Below are 23,126 nucleotides of genomic sequence, written 5' to 3'. Positions count from 1 at the left end.
TGGATACCCAGTACCCTGAGCTGGTGGAAGGGGATGGGGAGCAGGATGTGGCCCTCACTATCCATGAGGAAATGGTTGGCGACCTGCTACAGCACTTGGATGTATGCAAGTCGATGGGGCTGGATGGGATCCACCCGAGGGTACTGAGCGAACTGGCGGAGGAGCTGGCCAAACCGCTTTCCATCATTTATCGGCAGTCCTGGCTATAAGGGGAGGTCCCAGTCGACTGGCGGCTAGCAAACGTGACGCCCATCTACAAGAAGGGTCGGAGGGTAGACCCGGGGAACTATAGGCCTGTTAGTTTGACCTCAGTGCCAGGGAAGATCATGGAGCAGATTATCTTGAGGGTCATCACGCGTCACTTACAGGGCAACCAGGCGATCAGGCCCAGTCAGCATGGGTTTATGAAGGGCAGGTCCTGCTTGACAAACCTGATCTCCTTCTATGACAAAGTGACACGCTTAGTGGATGAGGGAAAGGCTGTGGATGTGGTCTAGCTTGACTTCAGTAAGGCTTTTGACACCGTTTCCCACAGCATTCTCCTCAAAAAAATGGCTGCTCGGGGCTTGGACTGGCGTACGCTTCGTTGGGTTAAAAACTGGCTTGATAGCCGGGCCTAAAGAGTTGTGGTGAATGGACTCAAATCCAGTTGGAGGCCGGTCACTAGTGGAGTCCCCCAGGGCTCAGTACTGGGGCCAGTCCTCTTCAACATCTTTATCGATGATCTGGATGAGGGGATTGAGTGCACCCTCAGTAAGTTTGCAGATGACACCAAGTTAGGTGCGTGTGTCGATCTGCTCGTGGGTAGGAAGGCTCTGCAGGAGGATCTGGATAGGCTGGACCGATGGGCTGAGGTCAACTGTATGAAGTTCAACAAGGCCAAGTGCCGGGTCCTGCACCTGGGGCGCAACAACCCCAAGCAGAGCTACAGGCTGGGAGATGAGTGGTTGGAAAGCTGCCTGGCCGAGAAGGACCTGGGAGTACTGGTTGATAGTCGGCTGAATATAAGCCAGCAGTGTGCTCAGGTGGCCAAGAAGGCCAACAGCATCCTGGCTTATATTAGAAGCAGTGTGGCCAGTAGGTCTAGGGAAGTGATTGTCCCCCTGTACTCGGCTCTGGTGAGGCCGCACCTCGAGTACTGTGTTCAGTTTTGGGCCCCTCACTACAAGAAGGACATGGAGGTGCTCGAGAGAGTCCAGAGAAGGGCAACAAGGCTGGTGAGGGGTTTGGAGAACAAGTCTTACGAGGAGCGGCTGAGGGAGCTGGGATTGTTCAGCCTGGAGAAGAGGAGGCTCAGGGGCGACCTTGTCGCTCTCTATAGGTACCTTAAAGGAGGCTGTAGCGAGGTAGGGGTTGGTCTATTCTCCCACGTGCCTGGTGACAGGACAAGGGGGAATGGGCTAAAGTTGCGCCTGGGGAGGTTTAGGTTGGATGTTAGGAAGAACTTCTTTACTGAAAGGGTTGTTAGGCATTGGAATGGGCCGCCCAGGGAAGTGGTTGAGTCACCATCCCTGGAGGTCTTTAAAAGATGTTTAGATGTAGCCCTTAGTGATATGGTTTCATGGAGGACTTGTTAGTATTAGGTCAGAGGTTGGACTGGGTGATCTTGGAGGTCTCTTCCAACCTAGACGATTCTGTGATTCTGTGATTTTTAATCTAAGTCCACAAATGAACATTATGAAACATTCTCATTCTTCCTAAACAGTACCCTCAGATGCTCCAAGAAAGAATTTTCCAGATTGGAGCGTAGTTGGTCTTTGTGAGTGCTCATGAGGAAGCTAGTAGCCAAATACCTTTTTTGCAATTTTTTTTTTTTCTCTCTATTGCTTTCTTTGCTCTGGTTGCCTGTTATTGCTCCTCACCTTTTGCCATTCAGTCCTTGACTGGAGTTCTTACCGACTTTTGTACAACTGTAAAAATGAGGAATTGTATCATCTCCCCCATCTTCTTGCTGTATATGTTTTAACATAGAGGTTTAATTTTTGGAACTCATAACTTTTTCTGTGGCAGCAGTTCTAGCCTTCAGATCCACAATGACAAGATTTGTAAAATGAGGTGAGTGATATTGCTATATACTGTTTCCACAGACAGAGAACAAAAACCGCAACATATGTAGGGCAAAAAATGCAGAAATCCATAAAGGTGCTTGCTCTTCACATTGCTCTGGAAAGCAAATCCTTCATTCCTACTGTGCAGGAAAACAGGGTCAACAAACCCATTCATGACAGAATAGTATTAAGAAAAATCTGCACTTTACAAGTATATGGCAGTACAATTATTTCCAAAAGGCAAAGAGCAGATTCATGGTGAATATTAAGCTTACATGAGGTAACTTAGATTAGACAGAAAAAGAGGACCCAGGATCCAAAAAAGAAAAATTTTAAAAGAAAAGCCAAAAAAAAAAAGGGGGGCTACTGTGAAAATAAATCTTGGGAGAGTAGGGAGAGTAGGGGGGTGAGAAAGAAAGGCCACAGAGAGAGGTAAAGGTGATGCAAGTATTAAACAGGGTTCTTTTCTATTCAGACTTCTAAACTGTCTACTGACATAGAAAAGTAACTCACTCACTGATAAACAGCAATAAGCTTCCCTTTGTTCCTTCCCTCACAATCATACTTAGCTTGTTTTTTTTCTATCAGTTCTGAAGGATGTCTATAGTTCATCAGCTTTTTTACAGATGTTATTTGTCTTTTTTTTTTTCTTTCGATAGGAATCTGAAAAATGTGATTGTTTATGGACATACCATTGTGAGGGGAGAGGGAGTCATATCTAGTTGTCTGGATTTATTTTAACAAGACCTGTGTTTGGCAACCCAAATTTCAAAAGAAATTTGAAAATATGGTTAGTTTGACATTGTTTCTTGTGCATTTTTTTTGTTTGTTTAGTTGGTTGGTTTGTTTGGTTTTGTTTTTCTTCAGTTCACATTGCCTGCAGAATTTTATCTCTTTCTCCTAACAAATTATTAAGACAGGTAACACTGAACTTCCCAAATATGCTGCCTGACTGTCAAGTGACTGTCTTCATTGACGCAGTACACAAGCAAATACATGCTATAGAATTGGCATCCAAATAACCAGACAAGCTGTCCCTATTGACAACTGCTCCTGCCTCAGCATATGTATTGTCTTCTTGGATTATCCCATCTGCAGCTGCTTCAGCTCTGATGCCACATCATCATTTTACTTGCTCCAACAGTTTCTCTTCAACAGCTAAACTCCATCCTTCATGAACTGCATCTCAATGTCTGTGCCGGAACAAGCCCTTCAGCTGCTTATGGTTCCTCCTCTACTGACACCAGGCAACATCTTTCAGAGATGCCAGACTGATCTAGCATATCATTGTGATTATTTTTTTAAAGATCACTGCATGTGAAACTGTAACATAATGATGCCCTTCAATATGGAATAGTAGAGAGAGCAGAGAAATTAATTTCTTATTAAGAAGCTTTAAAATATGGCTTGTGCCAGTAAGCTTGAAAATGCAGTCTTTGAGGAATAGTATGTGAATTTGGGAGCCAGGAGCACACTCAGAATTTAGAAAGGAAGGAACAGCAGTGGTAAAACCCTTAAAAATGTTTCAGTAAAATCATAACAGAATAGAATATCCCAGAAGCCGTGGTTGGCGGAAGATCACATGGATGCAGATGTAAATGAGAGAATGCAGCAGCATGCGGAGCAGCTGATTGAAGGCATGGCTCAGCTGCTGCACGACATGGAGGAGAGGAGCCAGGAGCAGAGCGGGGTGGCCCTGGGAGCCCTGCTCTTCACTGCCTTGCAGCAGTGGCAGCTCTGGACCTTTACTGACCTCCTTGTCCTGCTCCTTGGGCTCTGCCGGTGGCTCAGGAAAAGGAGCCGTGGGCCAGGCAGCAGCAGCAAGCAGGGCAGCTCCACAAGGAAGAAGAAGGATAAGGATGGTGTAGAAGACGACAGAGACACCGATGCCACCTGGGATCTGGGCAGGGTTTGGGCCAATCACACCCAATGGCCGGTGCTGTACATGGCTGACAAGTGCAAGGTGATGGAGGAGCTGGTGGAGGAGCTTCTTGGTGCCTGCCAAAGACTCTCCAGGAAATCTCTCTTCAAGCCACAGCTGCAGCCGGCCATCGGCGTGGGCTGCCTCTACGAAGGCTGGAGTGCCCGGCAGGACAGCGTCCTCTATCACCTGCTCGTGCCCCTGAGGCCTCTCCCCAGGCACGCCTTCCACCCGGAGCTGGGCGTCACAGGGGAGACGCCAGCGAGGAACCCTGGCCTGCGCATGGAGCTGGAGTGCACCTGCGCGAGGGAGCGGCTGGTGGGTGACATGCTGTGCTTCCTCCACCACCCCGAGGACGATCTGAGGAGAAGACAGGAACCCAGCCTGCTGCGCACCCTCTGCACCGGCTCCTACCTGGATGTGGAGGAAACCACCCGCTGGTTCCAGGCCTCGGTGAAAGCAGCCTGGGAGCTTCTGCCGCAGTCGCGCCACTGCCGCCTGACAGTGCTGCCTTCCCGCTGCTCCTGCAAGCTCAAGCTGGCCAACGCCTCTGAGAGCACCCTCTCCATTGAGGTCACGCTTGGGGTGCAGCTAGACAACTCGGACACCTTCCTGAGCCTGGAGTAGCCACAGCCAGCTTCACCAGCAGCACAGCACCGCCAAAGAGCTGCGCTGTGGCAGAGACGCATTCTGTCGGGCACACGGCCAGACATGCCCAACCCCACAGCTTCCACCTCAAACATCTGCAGACCTGCGCCCGTATGCTGGTGAGCAAAGGCTTTTCCCCCCATGCCCTGAAGACGGCTGTGATTCACCACCTGACAGCCACAGCCCTCGCAAGCCTGGCAAAGGAAAGATTGCCCCCTGCGCCTGGATGACCTCCTGTGGTGCCTCTGCTGCTGCCTGGGAAAGAAACACCTCGACCACTTCCTCTTAGGCAATGAGAGGGTGCCCGAGGAGATGGATGCTGTCGTCTCCGGCCTCCCAAACAGCTGGACTGGTCAACCTCTTCCAGGCAGTGACCACCCAAACTCTTGTAGAGCGTCCATTCCCTCCAGGAGCTTCAGCCTATGCACTGATGTCAATAAATTGCTTGTGTGAACAAATGCTCTGACCGTGTCTGCGAAGCACTTTGTGGGGGAACATGGGCACAGGGTGCTGAGCGCACTGCTGCCACAGAATTGGAAAGTGTTTTCCAAAACACAGAACTGGCTGAGGTTGGAAGGGACCTCTGGAGGTCACTTGGTCCACTCACCCTGCTCAGACAAGGCCACCTGGAGTAGACTGCCCAAGACCTGTTAATTACAGGCCTGTCAGTCTCACTTCAGTGCCAAGTGAAATGATGGAGATTATTCTGAGAGCTACTGAAAAACACTTGAGAGTTGTTATAGTAGTCATCGGTCATAGCCAACATGGGTTTATGAGGGGAAAGTCCTGTTTAACCAGCTTAATTTCATTTTATGACAAGGTTACCCATTTAGTTCATGAAGGGAAGCCAGTTAATGTCATTTTTGGATTTCAGCATAGCTTTTGATATTGCTTCTCACAGTATCCATCCGGACAGACAAAAGGTCCAGCATACAGCTAGACAAGTACATAGTAGATGAGTGAGCAATTGGATGAAGGTCAGGCTCAAAGGGTTATAGTAAATGGGGTTACACCATGCTGGTGGCCAGTCACCCAGAGCTCCATTTTAGGGCCAGTTCTCTTCAATGTTTTCCAAAATGATCTGGGTACAGGACTTGAATTCACACTAAGTAAGTTTGTAGATGATTCTAAATTAGGAGGAGCTGTTGACCTCCTCGAGGATAGAGAGGCCTTGCAGAAAGATTTTGACAGACTAGAGGGCTGGGCAATCATCAGCTGTGTGAAGTTTAACAAAAGCAAGTGCCAGATTCTGCACCTGGGAAGAGGTAATCCTGAATATACGTACAGAGTGGGGGATGAGAGGTTGGAGAGCAGCCCCGTGGAGAGGGATCTGGGTCGACAGCAAGTTGAATAAAAGTCAGCAGCGTGCCCTGGCAGCCAGAAGAGCCAAGCGCACCCTGGGCTGCATGAAGCCCAGCACAGCCAGTCCGGGCAAGTGATTGTCCCGCTGCATTCTGTGCTGCTGCGGCCTCACCTCGAGTGCTGCACGCAGTTTTGGGTGCCACAATATAAGGAGGATACAGACCTACTGGAGAGAGTGTCCAAAGGAGGGCCGTGAAAACGGTGGAGGGTCTAGAGGGGAAAGCTTATGAGGAGCAGGTGGAAAGCTTATGAGGAGCAGGTGAAGTCCCTTGGTTTGTTCAGCCCACAGCAGAGCAGGCTGAGGGGAGGCCTCATGGCAGCCTGCAGCTACCTCATGAGGGGAGTGGAGGGGCAGGCGCTGAGCTCTGCTCTCTGGGGACGGCGACAGGACCCGAGGGAACGGCATGGAGCTGGGACAGGGGAGGGTCAGGCTGGGTGTTAGGAAAAGGCTCTTCACCAAGGGGGTGGTCGGGCACTGGAACAGACTCCCCAGGGCAGTGATCATGGCACCGAGCCTGACAGAGTTCAAGAAGTGTTTGAACAACGCTCGCAGACACATGCTCTGATTTTTGGGTGGTCCTGTGTGGAGCCAGGAGTTGGACTTGAGGATCCTTATGGGTCCCTTCCTACTCAGGATAGTCTATGAATCTATGATTCTTGATAAATGTACTGCATCTTAAGTGTGGTGATTAATATCTTCTAGGGTCCTTATGGTGACTCATAACTGGTTTTGCAACTGTATTTCTTCATCCAAACTAACAGTATGCCAACTTCTAGGGGTGGGAACTGGAAAGCAGAAAATTGTTCTATATTTGATTTTTCCATTTTTACTGTTTACCTAAGTGTAAGAAACAAAGTCAGTTGATCTAAGATCAGATTAGCACCTGATTCCAGAAACTTTTTCCTACTTGAAAAAAGGAGTTTGATGATGTACTTCAGTTCGTATGGAATTGCAATGTTGATTCCCAGCAATGAAAAGTGAGCCTTCCATAATTACAAAGCAGAGAAATTTAGATATAAGTGGATATTTCAGAGACCTTCAGATCTGAGCTTTTTTCCTCTGTGCATGAGTGCTTATGTTCATATTTATTTTGTATGATCCCATCCTTCACTCTTGTTTCCCCTCAACCTGTGGTTTATTCAAAGTAGCAGCTCTCTGTTCTCGTTCACCTAAATTGTGAATGTGTTTTGTTGTACTAAATCATCTGCGGTGATATGTGATACTTTGAGATATAGAATCTATGTCTGAAATTCCATTTTTATTTAATGCAGTTTTCTGTTTCCATTGTGAGCCTGTGATAATTCCAATTGTCTGCTTACTTGGAAGTCTCATAAAAGTAATATATGACTTAAAAGAGTTATCCTTTTGGAGGGAATTTTGGAGGGAAATCTGCCAAATAAATTGAAGCATTATTGTAATAACTTCTCAGTTATTCAAATGAAGTGTCCTTAGGAACTTCATTAAAGTGGTTAGAGGAAGTAAAATGACAGATTTCCAGGTGTTTTATGTAGGTGACAAACATCTGTTCAGGAAAAAAGTGTAAAATTAGAACTCTTAGAAATCTTAGTTGACTGACTTGGACTTTTGACACAGACTCACTGACGTTTTCTTTAAAGATCAGTACTGAAATCACAGTATCTTGTCATGACGTGTACACTGCAAGCTGATATAACCACATTCATCTTCAGGCAGCATAGTACAAGCATGTAAACAAAACATGTTTGATCTTTGTGCTGTTTTATTCTTTAACAAAATATCATGGGTTTCAAACTGATTTTTTTATATAACCTAGAATAAAATTAAAAATAAAGATAAAATAAAGAGGCAGTTCATACTTTTTTGCTCTCTGAGTTGCAGCTTTAATCCCCAAAAGGCAAGGTTCTCATACCTAACTACCTGCATAAACTGACTGTATGCCGAATATTGCTACTGATTTCAACATATCTTGCTTAAATCTGATGATATTTGTGTGTATTTGGGACTAGATTTAACTCATTAAATATCTAATCTAACTTATAAAAAAAGAATGCTCTATGATTATTTTTTTTTCAGCAATGTACATGTATAGATTTTGCTTCCTTGCAAGGTATGCATTAATGTAATTAACTTTGATAAATCTGAGTGGTTTCTATATACATAGATCTCAAAGTTCAGGTTCTTCAGTTACAGCAGCTTAAGCTTTGCATGAAATAACTTCATATAATTCAGGTCTTAGTGTGGAGTGATCACTAGAAACTATTTTTATTTTGTGCATTCATATGGTTTGTTTTTTGAAGAAATATCAAGGGAGAACATGAAATGTTCTTGTTCTGTGGCATGCAAATGGGGGCTATGCAAGTAAAAGTTTAATATGTATGTGTTTACAGTGAGAAAATTCTGATATGTTTGAAATTGACAGAAATTTCCATAGCTTTACAGATTTGGCCCATAAAGCAGGCGAAGAAGAGACACAAAAAGCTTTGGTGAATTTATTTTTTATGTTGAGATTATGCCATCTAGGAAAACCATCCACAATTCACTCTGCTTTACAATTAAAATACATTTATATGTGACATATGTTTGACTTACTGTTATAGCAGTAATCATAATTCTTAAATTTTGACTGGTGTGCATTCAAATTCCTAACAAAGGTCATGATGTTGCACTGATGTACTTATTCACACAAGTAATTCCTTTGTCTTTCTGAAAAAAAATAAATAAATTAATTAAATTAATTGCATCATAGTTACTTACCTGGGTAGCTGTTGCTTTATTGGTTCCATAGGAATCCAAATTTTGTATATAAGCTCCTTAACAAGACACCAGAAGACCACATCTATATGTCCTTACTTAACATACAAATTCGCAAAGCCCAGCCTAATATACCTACCTATCAGTTTGGATCAAAATTGGTAACACAACAGTGAATAAGTAGAGCTGAGAAGGAGATCAGTTTTTCAATTTTATTGGAAATTTCCTGAAGACAAAAATGTGATAGTACCTTGAAATAAACAACAACAACAACAACAACAAAGATTTTAAAATTTCATCTCACTTTTAAGCTCTTTACTCCTTTTTTAAAAAAAAGATGTTTGTTTTTCATAAATTTATAAAACTTTATAGTAATAAATCAACAAGCTACTTTCTAAAAATGAGGAAAAAATTCAGCATGATTGAAATGTTTTTTTTTTTCCTTTTGAAATCAGCACATTTTTCTGAACACTTCAATTTGGCAAAACACCACTTCATAGAGAAAAAATGATGTTCCAGAAAAAAAACAAAACGTGAGAGCTGAAAGGGTTGAAAATAAATTTTTAGTGAGGTTTTAAGTGGGCTGTGAGAGATCCTAAGAAGACATGCATGATGAATATTAGGAGACAGAAAGGGAAATATCCAAGAAATGATTTCAATGTTTTATGCACTCCAAGTATTTTATTTATTTATTTATTTTCGATTACAGTGATTCTGCTTGGGGCATTGCACCTACTGCCATCCACACCAGTAGTACAGTCTCATGCTATATTTGCACTACCATTTGTAGCAGCATTTTGATACCCAGTTGTGCTCCTTTGCCAAGCCTCATGTCTATACTTATGTAGACAGTGGGGAAATTAGAAAGATAAGAATTTTCCTACTTTTTCACTGTCAACTCTGAGAGAGCAAAAAAGACATCCAAAGCAAGCACCCAGTCACAAACCTCAGAACAATCAAGGAAAAAAACTCAATAGCCACCATCCTTCCTTTGAAGCCTAGCTGCTAGGACCATTCAGACATACGCCCACTGCTGTGAGAGAGACTGTGAGTAAAAACAATTTTCTTTTGAAATAAAATTGCTTTCACTTCCAGAGAGTTGCATATGGAGCTTTGCTACGCTGTTGCTACACCACCACTATTCTACTGGCCTGTGAAATGTTGAAGGCCAAAGAAGGGGTCCTCAGCAGTCACTTCCTTCTGGCCCTAGAGCATGTAAAATGTGTGGATGCCTCTGTATTAGACACTGCAAAGTAGTCCACTTCTGCTTGGCACAGAGGTCTGAATCCACTGAAAGCTGAGTAACTTCACGCTGAGCTACTAATGCCTAAATCCCACGAGAACATGCACTTTAAGCACCTCTTTGCTCATAGAGCAGAACTGCAAAAAAACCATCTAGCGTTGAAAAAAGAGACAGTAGTTGCATTTCCTTTACCTTTTTAATATAACAACAGATCAGTTAGAGCAGTAACTCCAATGTTAATGGAATGAGCTTCCTTGTCTTGCATTCAATATTCTGCTTTGACAGCCATGTACTAAGTTTAAATTTTTGTTTTTGTTGACAAAATTAGCACACTAAGAGAAGGAAGAAAAAAGTAAATATTCATGAATTCATCTGGAATGGTGGCGCTTTCTAGTTCCCCTGAGATCCAGTAATAGTATTTGTATTTTATTCATAGGTTACTTAGCACAAAATCTTCAAAAGGCACTGGAGCAGAGAATTAAACCTTGGAGAACTTCTTGATATCCTTACCCATAGCTTTCTGACCCCAAGTGCACTCTATCCATTCTGGAAAAATGACAGCAAGAGAATCTGTCTTTTCTACAAAACCTAGAATGGCAGACAGGGTAAGGCATTTGCAGGTTGGAAACGGGGGGATGCCTCCATCAAGGCAGAAAACTTAAATCAGATCTCCCGTATAAAGGCTGAGTTGTTATGAAAAAATGAATTAAGAAGGATACCTAAGGAAACATTATTTCTGTAGACAGATTTTGACTGATAACACAGTCCTTTGCTAGGCTGTGGAAGAAAGGCTTGGCTGCCTTTCTCTGAGCAACAGACTCAGAATGATGAAATCTTAATGCTTGAGAAAAACAACACTTAACTTGTTCCACTTTTCACAGTGTTACCTATAACTTAAAATGCCAGCCCAGTGTGCTGGCAATACTGACTGCCTGGACTGGAACCTTGAAATCCATAGTTGGAGTACAATTCTTCTCAATATGTGAATACACATAAGAAATGGGAACTCATTATTCAGCAGATCTTCTGTCTGCATGCATTCAGTTGCAGCTGCTTATTCTTGAGACAAAAGTGATGTTAAGGGGTTTTGTGGCTTTTTTTTTTTTCCTTGCTGCTGCTTTTTCTTAAGACAATGACAAAGCTGAATTCTGTCTCAACTTATGTACTGTGCAGCATTGCTGGTCACGTTCAAGATGAACCTAACAGGAACTGAAGGGAAGCTGATTCTGTTCCACAGGGTCCTTTCATACATGCAAAACCTGAAGTTAGTCTTGCTTCAGATTCTGAATAGAGAAACTTTCTGGATTTGTTTAAAAGGCATCTTTAGCTTTATTAATGGCATTTGTGCACAGAGCTTGTTTACCTCCCAGTGCTCTTCACATTGAATGCTGAAAAACAAAATGATTTTTTAATGAAGAAAAGTTTTAAATTAAAAATTTACTTGAAAGACACCTCTACAGAAGCTGCAAAAACCTCTAAGCATGCTTAATCCCTACATCTTCTTCAGCTGGGTGAACAAGACCTCAAATTAGGGTCCCAACTCATTCCTTTCCTAGACTTCATATAGATTTGAACAGCAATCAATAATCCAATTTACATCTCAGCCAACACCTTTTGTGACTACAGCTTCCCATCAGGCCTGTATTTATTTTAGCCCTGTATCTCCTGAGAGCTGTTTGCACCATCTTGATATCCTAGGAGTACCAACAGATTGTGTGGGCTGCCAGGAGGAGGTAGGACCTTGCTACTTTGCAGGGCTTGGGCTCTGGCCAGTGGGGTGGCTGGCCAGAGAAGCCCGACCAACCACCTGGTGTTGGTTCTGCTCTGCAGATTTTGTAGCTCTTTTTACACTCTGCTCAGCTGTAATTGACAGTTCTGTCATCGTTTCTTCACCATCTTTGAGTGTATTGTTACAGTTGAATACGTACTATAGTTTGGGAAGAATTCTTGCTCGTCACAGCTGTCGTTTTCCTCTTCTTTGGTTCTTCTTGTTCCTTTTTCCTACGCTTTTAGTAGTGTAAGTTATGCTGCTTATATTGCATATGCATTGACAGATTTTTTGACTGACATGCAAATTAATTCAGAGGAAAGAAAAAAGAACATTTTTGTTCCTGACACTTCTTTATTTTTATCTTTTCATGCCATCTTTGACAGGCTTTAAAATCTTATTCATATTTTAAAAGTAACTTTAAATAAAGAGCAATTTGTTATATCAGAAGTGTGTTACTACTGCATCTTGCTATCTAATTTGTTCAAGTCTATGCTAAGAAAAGCTCAGAATGATATGATTCTGACACTAAACAAAATGCCTGTAGTTCTGGTAAATATTACTTTTTTTTTTTTTTAATCTGCTTGAGGGATTTTTTTAAATGACCCTGGGAATTTTCTGTGGTGCCCTTTAGCATGCTCCTTCAGTATTGCACAGGCAGAGCCCTGAGAAATATCTGCAGTTTATAAAATTGAATAGGATGGTCTCAGAAAGGGCCATTACTAAGAGCAGAAAACTCATTCCCATTAACTAAAAATAATGGCAAGCAGACTTGTCATAGTATCAGTGCCTGATACATAAGACTCTTGCATTTTAAACCTTACTTATTGGCTTTCAGATGATTGTTTCATTCTTTCATTTTTCTGGATCTACTGGTGTCCTGCTAATTTTACTTTCTTTAAGGAAACAAAGGGTTTATTTACTTTTCCCTTTTTATATTTACTTACATAGGAATTAAAATTACCTGTCTACTTCCACCTCCCCGAGATCTATGGCCTTGGAATAATTCTGCAAATCCTGAAGAAATAGAAAAACAATTTTATAGAGAGGAAATTGACTTCATGTGTATGCTAGGTGAATTTTAATCTTATTTTTTGCTTTTGCCGAAAGATCACAAGTCTCAAGCAGACTGGTGACTTCAATTTTTCCTCCTTTGGTAGAAAAGTTTTGAATTTTCTGTTTCTTCTTTCCTGCTGTATCAAGGTCACCTCCAGTACTGCGTATTGAATACCCATTGTTGTCCATCCCAAGAATCCAAAGGTATTGCAGGAATTTCTGTACTATGTGTAAGTGGTTTTCAGGGGTGAAAACGCTGTCTATGGATTGGAGATTAATGTCTGTGAGGAAAAGAGAGATCAGTGACAGTAAAAGAATACATGGGACTGGGAACCTGGGTACTGAAAAAATGCAACACTTGGAGAGAAGTTATAGGAAAGAAAAAAAAAGTAGAAGGTTAATTCTAGTTCTTTATTGTCATTGCTCTTGCTTTTTTTCCCCCTATTTTCCCTTAAAAACATTTTCTTCTAAGAAAGAATACTCCCTAATACAGAAATATGTCACAGTCATTTTGGCAGGAAGCTCTCTCTTTACAGTATTTTTTTTTCTTTAGAATAACACACGATTTGATGCAAAATACTCCTATTAACTGATTTGTTTTTCTTCTAGCACAGGTTTTTCGGTCCTTTGTGTTCTCTTGGGTAGTGCCTTGCATTTTTCTAAAAGCTGTGTTAGTTAGTGTATGCGATGCTCTTAGCTAGAAATGAAAACTCATACAAACAGTCTGAAGCATGAGTTTTCTTTACAATTGGTATACTTCAAAATTCTTTGCACTTCACAAGCTTAGTTGTGCTTGATTTGTGTTCCTGAACAAACAAGGGAGGAGGAGCAGCTTTGGAAAATGTAGCCTTTATGGAGCCAACAACAGAACCGTCTTCTTTTTTTTAATCTATTTTTCACCCTGAGCTCATGGAGACAGGGTTTCTTGGAGAGTTTTAGTGTCCGTATGTCACAAGATGTAAGACTTAAAAAATGAAAACTGGGCAGAATAGTGACTGTGGTTAGCAATTAGTCAATGAATAACTGTCTCATTGGTGGCTTATGTAGAATAATACTTTCTTGCAACGTGCAAAACAGGAATATGAATTTAATCCTCTTATTTTGAATACTGGTTAATAAGTGCTTTAGAATAATCTTACAGTGACAGTCTCGTGTATCCATAATGAGTGTGCATAATGAAAAAACACTAAACTTTATCACCCTGTAGAGTTTTGTTTTTGCTTTCTACCACTGAACTTCTTTGAATTTTAGAGAAGCAATAGACTATTCCCTACTGAGTTTCCTCTGATGCTGATATTGTGATTTCAAGTAAACCTCCAGATAACACTACTGTTATGCTAAACAGGTACTAAATTACTTGGGGTTAGAGCCAAGTATGTAGTGATTTTAAGAAAAGCTAAAAACAAAGGTTTGGGGTTAAATGTAGAAAGTCCAAGTCCAAACCTCCTGTAACTGAGCTTGTGAACAATGTGCTGATTAGCTTGCTTGCTTGAAAGCACTTTTTTTTTTTTTTTAATGGACATAAGAATTAAGTTTTTTCTTTTCCCCTCAGGAAACTTATAAAACTGAACTTTATTACTAACCTACCTCCACCTCAGAAAGCTTAGTTTTGCATTATTCATGTGAAAACTACTTGCTATGGACAGATCACAATTCCTGCCTTGTTCATTTGTCTGACTTCTCTCTTTCCCTGTAGTTGTGTGCATGTAATTCATCATTGGTTACCTTATTTCTGAAGTCCACAGGGGTGAATAACTTTTTAAACACTTTGACAGAGTTGTGCCTTTCTCTTTCTTGTCGCCTTCTAGGCAATTTCCCTTAAGGCTGACCTTTCTACCTCTAGGGCATTTTGGAAAACCTGGGAAGGAGAAGAGGTGGCTGTTTTCAGATGATCATGTGTTTTTCTGAGCCAGACCCTCTTAGCACGCCACTTGGCACTTCACACCACCTCATCCCCTGCCCCAGGTTTGGGAGAAGCTTTGAAAAATGAGTATATCATACTTGAAACAGAGTCAACCATTCAAGCTGCTGTTGTGGGCTTTGTTGCTTTGTTTCCTTTCTCTGTTGAGATCAGCCATGCAACCCGTCTGCCATTGATTTCAGCTGCACAACACTGGAAGCGGAATTTCATCTTCAAGCAAACTGCTAAGGAAATGAGAGGGGCGAACCCACTCCAGAAATCTTTTCATACCAAGGTTTCTGAGACAAATGCTGACAATTTTCTGCCTTAAATGAACATTCTGGTTGAATCCTTGGAAAAGAGCACAAACTGTCAGGCTATTTTACAGCTAGTATTTGGCTAGACTCAGTAAGTGAAACACCCTTCTCAACGGTGAAGAGGTAATCCTGAGAAACTGTGCTTGGAAGAGTGCTGTTGGTGGAAAACCCTACTGGGTGTAGTGGTTTATCTTTCTATTAAGATATGTTTCAGCCTTGTTTCTCTGGGGCTTAGGGGACATGCCCATTAGCACCCAGCAGTGCAAAAGTTTTCTTTAACTCTTTCTGATTATGATTCTGTTATGTTAAGAGCTCCTCAGCAGATGAGGCCATTGCAGATTTCCAGGATGTCTTTCTTAATTCTGAATTCTACTCTGAATATCAGTTCAATACGCAGAATATGGGGGGAATTATTTCTTTTCAATAAAAGTTATCAAATACTCTATCACTGAATTGTGCTAGAAGATTACTGGTAAATCATAATTTTTCCGTGCAGCTGATGGAAGAAATAAATCCATCTAAGCACATCAAAGCAAAGTATTTATGGCTCCCTTAAATAGCCTTTCTAACTCATATTTCCTTTATAAATCAGTCTTGCTTGTGACCTTGGCAATACATCAGCACTACAAAAATATCTAAATTGCTTTTTGCCAACTCAAGCTGAGGTTCTTTTAACTTGCCATTGCCTTCAATTTCTTTAAATATCACAGGAAATGTCCTCTCTGATTAAATGCAGTTTAAACACTACAAAATGTTTTAGGAAAAAAAAATCTAAGTATATTGTTAGATGATACCTTCATATCACCAATCTGAATTTTTACTACCGTCTATGAACTTGACCACAACATACTGTAAATATCTGTTGACATGTAATCTCAAAGAAGTTTGGTTTCAAGTTTGTAGTTATAAATTCCTTTTAAATTCTTTATAAAACTATTACATTTTGAAATGTCCTTCTTTGAAGCTAGGATAGATCCCCTGTGGGAATTTCCTTGCACATCACTGGAGGCTTTTTGTCCCCATGCCATAATGCCAAGAAAACTAGACCTCTTTTTGTTCCTTACTTCTTTTGAGCCTAACCTAAACTGCCTGCTGTTTCTTTTGAAAGTTCATCGTGCTTCCATTGACACAAGCCCTGACCCAAATGCATATTGCAGCTTGTCTTCTGCCTTGTAGTTTCTCTGGCACAGAAAGCACAACTGTCATAATCTTTTAGCCTTTATTGATGTCAATATATTGATGTTAACAAAAGATCATGCTAGGAGATTTTGGTCTGTTTTAATTTTATCTAGACACTGTCCAGCTATGGTACAACATATGTTGATGACAAAACAGATCTTTGGTGTTTCAGGATGGAGCACTGATAAAAACAAACAAACAAAAGCTAACAAGGAAAAACCAAGCTCAAGTACCCTTTGGGTGGATTGGGTAACTTGTGTGAAAGGAATTCAGATTTAAGAGGAAAACTGGTATCATTACATTCTTATGACAGTAATCTTTTTTTCTTTTTTTTTTTTTATCAAGTTAATGAATGAAATTTCCTCAGAGCTAGAAATTTTACTTGAACCTGGTTCTGCAAGCAACTAAGAATCCAGTTTCATCAAAATCTCTGGAGATGTTTATTACTAAAATCTCAGAACATTCCACCCACAGTGAGTAACCAATTCACATGACTGCTGGAATAACATGAATAATACCTAAGAAATAAAAATGTACGTGAGGAAAACCAACCATCCAAAGAGACAGCAAATGAGAGGTTAAAAATAATGTCAGACTCAAAACTGAAAGCCTAACATTCTTGAAGGCTACAGCAGTATTTCTTAAATTCAGTACTTGGCTTTCTAAAAACAACAACAACAGAAAAAAACACTAATGTTTATTTATATTGTTGGGGAAGAGAATCATGGAGATAATTTAGATGCAATGAATCCAACATTTGCAATAAAACAGCATGCCTACACAAACTCTGTATGATAACAGCTTCCCCTGAGAAAAGAGGAAGGCACTGTCAGAGACCCCATGCCTTCTGATCACCAAGAGCTCCTAGCCCCTGCTGGAGGTGGTCACCTCCCCAGAGAAGGAGGGCAGGCTGGGATGCTGCTTTTATGCGGTGAAGAAATGTTAGTTGCTTGCTGCCCAAGGGGTCAAGGAAGTGAGTATTGTGGTTAACCCTTGGAAGCTCACGGAATTGCCTCAAAACCTGTCTGGTCTCCTGGCTTGTCTTCCCCCAGCTATCAAGGTGAGCTAAATTATAATCATGGTGAATCTGTCTTTATTCTGTCTGCAAGTATTAAAAACAAGCTGATTCTGTGGTTACCTGCTTAATTAAAGGTCAGTGCAACTTTATAGCCCTGAGAAATGTACTCCTGATTTACAGGAAAACATAAAAGTCAGAAGAAAATTGGGCCATGTAATTTAAAGATCATTATTGCCATTCACTTTGAAATAATACTTCCACGTTGGAGCTGAAGTTACATTATTCATTGTGATTTGTACTTTTAGAAATAGGAGATGGACAACAATTTTTTCAGGCCTCAACCTTTGGCTAGACTGAGTTATGGTTAACTGTTATAAACGGAGTATTAATGTAAAGAAAGAAAAAGATGGCAACAAATTAGAAGTAGAGATCTGCCAGCAAAACAGTCTATTCCAAACAAGAAGAGAAAATTTATGGAGGGGAGAAAAATGTTAGACTGATTAATTTCATTATAATGAGGCACTCTGTTTAAAACAAAAAATATATTTTTTAAAAACAAGAGAAAACATAGTATTGGCCTTGAGAATGCAAGAAAGCAGTTGCAGACAAAGATAATGGACAAGAACATTCTGGAAGATTTATATGTGGGTTTTTGAATTCATGAGCATTATTTCTCTGAAGGAAAGGACAAAAGGATTATGTGGGATTTCTTCCCCACACACCCCAATGCCAAACCGGATCACAGATTTCCTTTAATTTTACCTACAGGAAAAATATAGTGAACACTGTAGGACGTACATTTGTACTTCTCCCAGACTGATGAACTAGAATTTGAAACTGGCTCAGAAGACAACACGACCAAGTTTAGCATCAGATTAATCTCCTAATTATTTGTACAATGAGCAGAGATATTTCCTTCTGTAAAAGTATTTTGTTTCCTTAAATAGGAAGGGAATAGCAGCTAAGGAAGAAGCTGGACTATTTTCCACCTTCCGATAAATAGAAAAGATGGAGGAAAGTTTTCCTGAATAGAGTTCCATGAGTTTTCCTGAATATACCACAGCGGGTATAAATTAACAAACTTCATCCAAATTAAACCAGATGTCTGTTATCCAGTCTATTTTCTGGCATATCTAAGGAAATGATAAATCCTTGACCAGGGAGAGAAGGAAAGGTGGTGGCAAGTGAATAGCTGATTCTTCCCTATTTTTGCTTTCAATAGCATTCAAAGAACAATGCAAAACAGAGATGAGTTACGTAATTATTCTTCAAAATTTTGCATTTTTTTCTACATTCACCAAACCTGTTAAAATGCCTTAGATTTTAGCTCTAGTAAAAATCTGGAAAGACTACGTCTTTCCCACCATCAATAATTAAATGACAAGATTTGAGACCCCTCTTTTTCCTTAGAGACTAACAAATTATATTTAAAAAAAAAATATTAAAATCAGACAAACTCATTAAATTGAGGAAGACTCATAATGGGTTCACAAAAAAACAAAAAAGGCAGCTGTTACTTTGCAGGGGTCCCAAGCAGAAGATTTCCCTAAGCTGTCCCATGTAGATGACCTGTAGCTCAGATGATCGCTGTGAGTGCCACCTCAGAGGTCTGGCTCAGAGCACTGTGCCCAGATGATGCAGCAGCCATTTCAGCTACTTTCTATCTTCATTCACTGCATCAGATGATGAGTGAAAAGGCAGAAGAATGCAGAAACACCCTTCTCTTTCTGATATAGAAACTGGAGAGCGTATGTTCCTCTTTATGCCATTGCAATGGCCAGATGCAATCCCCGCCTAGTAGTAGCCAAAGCAAGCCAGACTGCAAAAATGGAAAAGGAGATTCTACCTTACCATTTTCAAGCAACAGCTTTGAGGGCCCATATTCACTAATATGGCTCCAGGAGTCTGGGAAGTGAAAAACAGAAAACAGTTTAGGAGTTTAATCTTCTGTTGCAAAACTGGATTTAATAATTTTTAGATCTTTTTAGTCCTAGTATTCAGTGTATCAGTATAAGTTGCTTTTAAAACTTGGTCTTCAGAATTCTATCTTATATAAAAACATCTATGGATCATAGCAGGTTTTCAAACACATTTTCTCCTTACTCAATAAAATATTGTTGTGAACTGAATAAATAAACAAACAAACCACACCAAACTTGTCATAAAAAATATACCGCCAAAATTACCTTAGAGGTCAGAAAGACTGCTTTCTGGCAACCCCAAATTTCTGCTCTAAGTTCTAAAAATGTTTTTGTCAGAAATATCTTTCTTCTTTGAAAAATACTTTTATTAGTCTCAGTTTTTAATAAAGGAAAATGTTTGTGAGGATTTGTTAGTGCTCTTTATAATATCATATAATCTGTTCCTTTTTCATTAAGATCAAAGCAGCGTGTACATGTGATTTTTGTTTCACCAACCAGCACATTCTGGTCACATCCATTATTTCTCACATGGTGAGACCAATCTCATAAGATGGAAGCAGATGGTGACAGCTCCCCAGTATCATCAAATCAAATTGAGACAGCAAAAATAAACATTGGTCCCAAGCTTAGAAACTAGGTGAATATTCTGCCTTCTGAAAAGCTGTGCCAATTTCTTTAGAAACAATGAACAAAATAATGTTGATAAAGAAATAACATTGCATATCCAGAAATAATTCTTAGGAGAGATGATTGTACTGGAGATGCGAGACTACCTCATACTTAATCTGCCCTATCAAGGTGGGTTTCATCTGAAATGATTGAATATTCTCCCTCTGATCTGTGTGTTGAGAAAATACTCTTATCAATATTAATTCTATGTAACCTGAGGTTCAATATTGAAATCAAGAACTACAGGTAATATTTGCATTTTCTTTACTTCCTCTATGGAACAATCAAAAACACTAAAATATCACTATATGATGAAAATTCATATAGTAAACATCTTCCAAAATCAGTCTTACTATTAACATCAAATTCTGCTTCTGTATTTTTATTTTTTACATTTCTTTCATGTATTTATTTTTTCACAATTCAAAAATATTAAGCCATGGCAAATGACAAGCAGCTATTGGAAAAAAAAAAATCCTCTTGAAGGAGGAAAACCAAACATATTGGGAATATAATATCAGATCACATCAGCCTTAGTTATGCTTCTTATTTTGAACATAAAGTGTAAGGAAGAAATATCTTCATTGATTAGGACTTTGAATGTATTTGCTATGTTAAAGTCTAAACTGAACTTATTTTGGTACAATGAAATAAAACTACCACCTTCTAGGATTTCATTCTGGCAAAACCCTTTGGTTTTCTTCCCTCTGTCTGTCCATCTTCATGAACGCATACAATGATATCTCTTCTGCATTTGGCTAACATGAGTTAGCTTCTCTAATCCAAAGATTGAGGACACTAGATGGTTTCAAAGAAATTTTTACATACTACTATAGATCGGGTCTTTCCCTGCTCTTCAAACAACAATAACAATAAAAATAAAACACCACCCCTTGAAATTTATTTTTTCAATTATCTCTCATGTGTAACATTTTCATCTCAAACAATTTACATTGGTAAATTTGTATGTAACAGAAAATTCAGTGTTCTAGTAGAGATGTAGGGGAGCTGACTGAAAAGCAGCACGATTTCTATCTTGCCAAACTGTTGCCTTTGACAGAGGAATAGCAGTAACAATGCCTATGACACTAATGCTTTTTATGTGACATTTGAATAGTGAGTGGAGTAGTGAAAAAGGAAAGGGTTTATGGGAAGTAGCCTGGGACAATAACATAGTGTTTGTGCAATACTGGTATCATATATTTTATAGATAGGGAGAATAACTCAGCTCAAGTAAAAATACTTAGCAGTCCCTCTCATATGGAATGCTTTCTTTGTTATCTTCCAGAAGGTGACTTATCCTGTAAGAAATATGTTGCACAACCCATCATGTGTCTTGATATTCATCAAAAAATAAATGTTATGACAAATTAATTTGATGAAGAGATACCATGAAAAATATCGCAGCATAAAAGGAAAGTGTTATGACTAACAGTGTTCATAAATGAAAAATTGTTCTCCTTAGTGTAGTCAAAGTTAGTCTGTATTTTAGATTTTGGTATAATCAGTACCTGACTTAAATAAACTATGTCATCTAAACTTTAGATGGCAAAATGTTAGATCACTAACAGGATGTATGGTAGATGTGCTAACACAGGACTGAGGGAAAGAAAATCCCCTAGCATTGCTGAATAACATAATTCTTGTGGTTTGGTACTGGGTAGAAGAGGGAATGTCAGTCTTACAGTGAATCCTCTTGTCATTCAATTTCTCTTGTAATTTTGGTTGTTTGGGAGAAGTACAACAGGTTACTGTTTTCATCAAGTCTGGGTCTATAATCTCGTTAGAGTAAAGGGAGAATTCACAGCCTAATGTACTATTCTGTCCAGTCTGAAGAACTTGGGAAGACAGAATCACATCAGTAAAAGCATCTTTTCTTTTTTTTAAATCCTTTGTAAGCTAAAAGGCTATAAACATAATTTCATAATTTTTAATAATTAGAAGACTGTGTTTTGCAGCCTCCATCAACGTCAAACATACTTGGTGACTTAAAAAAAAAAAAAAAAAAGCTATAATCTATTTGACATGGACTATTAAATATGTCAATATATTTTCCGGTTTATTGTTACAATACATTTTCATATCTTTATTGCATTGATTTGAAGTCATCAGACAATTTATGACATCAAATATTTAACAAAGGAGCATAAACTTTTAATGTGAATTTCCACTAAGTCTTCATTACACACTGCTCTGACATTGCTATTATTTCCTTTAAATTTATTTACATCACAAGATACCTAGCAACTAAGAAGCTTATGTCCACTAATTTAACAATATTTCTGGCAAATTTATAGTATCTCCCTTGTTAGAGCAGTACTTCTGTTTCATAGTCACAGAAATAATCTCCCAGCACTCCTTATAGCAGAAGTGTTTTGGTTCATGGAATCATCCTGCAAATGTTCACAAAGTAGTAACATAACACAGTTGCCAACTTGTACTCTATTTGCAAGTAAAATGTGCCTTCCTTCCTAATCATCTGCTGCTTTAACTGATCATTTCCCATTCATTTAATAATATATGACAAGTGTCTTCCAAACATGTTTTATCCTTAGACTGTTTCATCATCATCATCTTGTATGGTAGCAGTGCCAATCACGAAAGAAATGAACAACATTAGAAACACAAATATCTAGGTGGCAGGCCACTTAAAAAATATAAAATGTGAATAGTAAGGCCTATCTAAATAATACCAATGCATTTTTTTTTTAATGAAAAATATGGAAAGCAACTGATGTTCCATTTGGGGAATTTTGATCAATCAATGAGTGTTTTACCCAATATCTATTATTTGTGCGTTGATGAATCTGAAATATGTTACCATAGTGATGATACTGAAAAAATATCCATTTCTAAAATACAAGTTGAAAAATTATCTACATACAAAGAAAGAATTGTGTATTACACCGATCAGGAAGAAATGGCTAGTTTTGATTAAAGTGTTGAAAATGTATAGGTATCTAAGTGGAAAAAAAAAAAAAAAAGATATTTGTGTTCGTAAATGTTAATACATAAGTCAATGGTAATTTTGTGAGTCAAAATATTGTCATTTTTATTTAAAAGATATTTAGATGATCCAGCAAAACCAAATATTCTTCTACAAGATATGTAAAAAGATCTTATCCGCTGTCTTATTTCAGGCTCTAGAGAAGAGCTAAAATGATGGGATGAAATATACATTTAATCAAAATTTACTCTGCATAACTTATTGTGATTCTGATATTTTAATTATTCTGGACCAATAGTTTGAATTATCTTCCCCAAAATCTATATCTTCTGAGTCAAGTTTGTGAAAAATGTATTTGGGAGAAGAGATATTTTCAATATCTTTGGAACAATGCAGA

The 23,126-nt window shown here is 39.5% G+C and overlaps 1 long non-coding RNA gene across 3 annotated transcripts; it reads left to right on the top strand.

The window, feature by feature from the left end:
- Positions 1 to 10,697: 10,697 nt before the first annotated feature.
- Positions 10,698 to 20,599, top strand: LOC310885975. Of its 3 annotated transcripts, XR_014575052.1 has the most exons (5): positions 10,698 to 11,686; positions 12,673 to 12,795; positions 12,925 to 12,981; positions 14,881 to 15,085; positions 16,519 to 20,599. It is a non-coding gene; the product is annotated as an uncharacterized lncRNA (long non-coding RNA). The 3 variants fall into 3 exon arrangements; XR_014575054.1 differs by lacking the exon at positions 16,519 to 20,599 and having other exon boundaries at positions 10,844 to 11,686; positions 14,881 to 16,509; XR_014575053.1 differs by lacking the exon at positions 14,881 to 15,085 and having other exon boundaries at positions 10,846 to 11,686; positions 16,519 to 20,598.
- The last annotated feature ends 2,527 nt before the right edge of the window (positions 20,600 to 23,126 follow it).

The sequence above is a fragment of the Anser anser genome, assembly GCF_964211835.1.
Source record: "Anser anser genome assembly, chromosome: 1".
Taxonomy (NCBI): Eukaryota; Metazoa; Chordata; class Aves; order Anseriformes; family Anatidae; genus Anser; species Anser anser.
The sequence above is the reverse complement of the archived record's forward strand: the minus strand, read 5'-3'. Positions and strand labels throughout refer to the sequence as shown.